The sequence below is a fragment of the Triticum aestivum genome, chromosome 5D (genome assembly GCF_018294505.1).
Source record: "Triticum aestivum cultivar Chinese Spring chromosome 5D, IWGSC CS RefSeq v2.1, whole genome shotgun sequence".
NCBI lineage: Eukaryota > Viridiplantae > Streptophyta > Magnoliopsida > Poales > Poaceae > Triticum > Triticum aestivum.
In genome coordinates, this window is record NC_057808.1 from 349,334,551 (window position 1) to 349,337,472 (window position 2,922).

General features: G+C 43.0%; 3 non-coding genes and 1 pseudogene across 3 annotated transcripts; all 4 read right to left on the bottom strand.

Moving 5' to 3' along the window:
* Positions 1-227: 227 nt before the first annotated feature.
* LOC123126410 (small nucleolar RNA Z267) lies at positions 228-300 on the bottom strand. The gene has a single exon (XR_006461663.1). It is a non-coding gene; the product is annotated as a small nucleolar RNA Z267 (small nucleolar RNA).
* A 67-nt stretch (positions 301-367) lies between these two features.
* Positions 368-445, bottom strand: LOC123126484 (small nucleolar RNA snoR122). Its single transcript, XR_006461724.1, has one exon. It is a non-coding gene; the product is annotated as a small nucleolar RNA snoR122 (small nucleolar RNA).
* Positions 446-498: 53 nt separating this feature from the next.
* LOC123126412 (small nucleolar RNA R44/J54/Z268 family) lies at positions 499-588 on the bottom strand. Its single transcript, XR_006461664.1, has one exon. It is a non-coding gene; the product is annotated as a small nucleolar RNA R44/J54/Z268 family (small nucleolar RNA).
* Positions 589-732: 144 nt separating this feature from the next.
* Positions 733-821, bottom strand: LOC123126413 (uncharacterized; annotated as a pseudogene).
* Positions 822-2,922: the final 2,101 nt, after the last annotated feature.

Here is a 2,922-nt window from a genome sequence, read left to right on the forward strand (position 1 = left end):
GCTTCAGCAACCACAAGTTTTTGCAGATTTGGAGCCTAATTACATATTATTTTACTAGTATTTAACAGTGAACAGCACGCAATTTTTTGAGTGTAATAAGTACCAGGACCAGTGTGTTCGTCGATCTCCTACTGCCGAAGAAACAATTAAATCAGAGAGCAAGATTCAGTTTCGCCAGATCCAAATTAGGTAAAACAGATTAAGTGGTAAAAACGATGGGTTGGATGCAAAAGCCTCAGATTGTAGGTTTTTTTCATAGCTGAAGCTGCAAAGTATATTTAACACCATCACAGGCAGTTTGCTCCAATCCACGAATTAAACAAACCGTGCAATAGAAATCAGACTAATACCATAACTTAACAGTAGCTGCCTCAGTGGTAGTGACAATGTGTTTGATCGTCATGGATCAATCCGATAATACGTGCATTTTTATGCATCATCGGCAGCCAATCAAATCCCATGAAAAACAAATTAAAACCCGAATTGACTTGGAAAACAGAAACATCAGAGAGATTCCCATTATAGACTTGGTCTATCATGACCATTAGATGGTTCTGATGTCCCTGTCTGATTGTCATCACCTGCTTCCATGGATTCCCATCCAAGATCTGACTTGCAAGAACATAGCTAACAGAAAGAGGATTCCAAAGAATTCGAGCAAACCGAAAAAGGGACAGATCTGAAAGAAACAAATAGCGACACAAAAACATATCAATCTGGCTTGGGAAATCGAAAACATCAGAGAGATTCCCATTATAGACGTAGTCTGTCATAACCGCGAAGGGTTCTGATGTCCCTGTCTTGCTATCATCACTTGCTTCCATCGTTCCCCAACCAAGAACTCATCAAACTACTCAATCCGCAAGGAAGATAAGAGGAACCAAAAGGGGGAGAAACGAATCGAAAACTCGAGATCAGGAAACAAACCGAGGGCGGCGGGCTGTGGGGGCTGGGCGATGCTTCCTGATCCCTACGGCTTGCGTATATATAGGTGCCGCGGAACATCTAGGGTTTTCGAACGTGGGCCTGCTGGGCTATGTATCTGAAGGACTCGGCGTATTAAGGGCTGTCTCAAAAAAAAAGTTATTGTAGTGGGCCGAGTTATGTGACCAAACAATCTCCGCTCGGTTTATCACGGAAACAACTTTTTTTTTTACGAGATGAGAGCAACTAGTTAACGAGCGCTCCTTCGGGAGCCTCCCAATGATCGGCGCCACTTGACGCGCTCTCAGCCACCCGCCACGTGTCGCGCTCTGGGCGCTTCCTCCGGATTTTTTTTTATTTTTTCACACGCGTTTTTGACTTTTCAAATGGGTTTTTTCTGGATTTTTTCGATGTTTCGGTTTTTCACTGGTCTTAACACTTGGATAAAAAAAATTCAAAATAATATTGCGTGAAAAAACACATTTTCTTATTGTTTTCGTTTCGCGGGAGTCAAGATTTTGCTTCCGCTAGAGGCACGGTTTTGCTTTCGCGAGAGTCACGACCGTGCCTCTCGGAAACGTTCTGTATTTTTTTCTTCCACGAGAGTCACAGTTTTGCTTCCGTGAGAGACACGGTTGTGCTTTCGTGAGAGTCACGGCCGTGCCTCTTGGAAACGAAGAAAATGTGTTTTCTGTTTTTTCTTTTCTTCCGCGAGAGCCACGGTTTTGTTTCCGTGAGAGGCACGCTTGTGCTTTCGCGAGAGTCACGGTCGTGCCTCTCGGAAATGAAAAAAACGCGTTTTCTATTTTTTCTCCTTCCGCGAAAGTCACGGTTTTGCTTCCGCGAGAGGCACAGTTGTGCTTTCGCGAGAGTCACGGCCATGCCTCTCGGAAACGGAAAAAAACGCGTTTTCTGTTTTTTTTTCCGCGAGAGGCACGGTTGTGATTTCGCGAGAGACACGGGCGTGTCTCTTTCGGAAAGGGAAAAAACCCGTGCCCCCGGTTCGGTTTTTTCATGAAAAAGAAGTTCGTCAAAACCTATCAACATGAAATCTAGTTTTAAAGATCTCGACGCGAGGAATCCAACGGTGAAAACGGTTCGAGAGTTGGACGCACGGTTTAAGAGATAAAACGTTTTGAATAAACGGATCTACGAAAAAAGGAAAAAACTTCCAGGTTGTGACAAGTGGCGCACATGCAGCGCGCCACTTGTCGCAACATGAGAAGGTAAAAGTGATCTTTGCAATAAGTACTCCTCAATTAGTGATTTCGGTTTATCAGGTCTCCTCTTTTTTTTCAACCTCACGCAGGTCTCTCATTAGTTCTCCTCTTTTCGTTTCAACCTCACGCAGGTCCCTCATTAGTTCTCAAAAAAACGCAAGTCACTCTTTGACTCTCCTTTTTTCCTTGCTTGACCATAAGAAAACGCAGGTCTCTATTTGACTCTCTTTTTTTTCTTGCTTGACCATGGGAATAAAGGAACAATAATTCTCATATTCCCTCTGTCTCACAATATAAGAGCATTTTTTACAGTAGTGTCAGAAACGCTCTTACATTATGGGACGAATGAAATAGTAAACAATGATGATGGTAGATTTACCTTTAGAAAGTGGTGGTCATATTATTAGGAGACGAAGATTATTTCTTTGAAATGAAAAGATTCCTGCATTCATTATTAAGAAAAAATGAGTTATCCGGTCAATTAAGGAAAACCAAGCAAAAACCATATTACCTAGTTAATTATGCAAAATCGGGCGAAAACTATCACAACCACGAAGAGGCACACATAATATACCCCACGCACACTACACACCACTTCAAATAGGGTCTCGTTGAGACAGCACGCATACGTCATCGTCATTACTCCTTCCCTAGAAGGCATCATCGTCATCCCTTAACCCCGAACAAAGGACTCGGACTTCGCAGTAGGCAATACTCTATAGAGGTCGTGTGGATTTGTATGAAGATCCGCACAAGAATTTAGCCACCTGTGACCAGA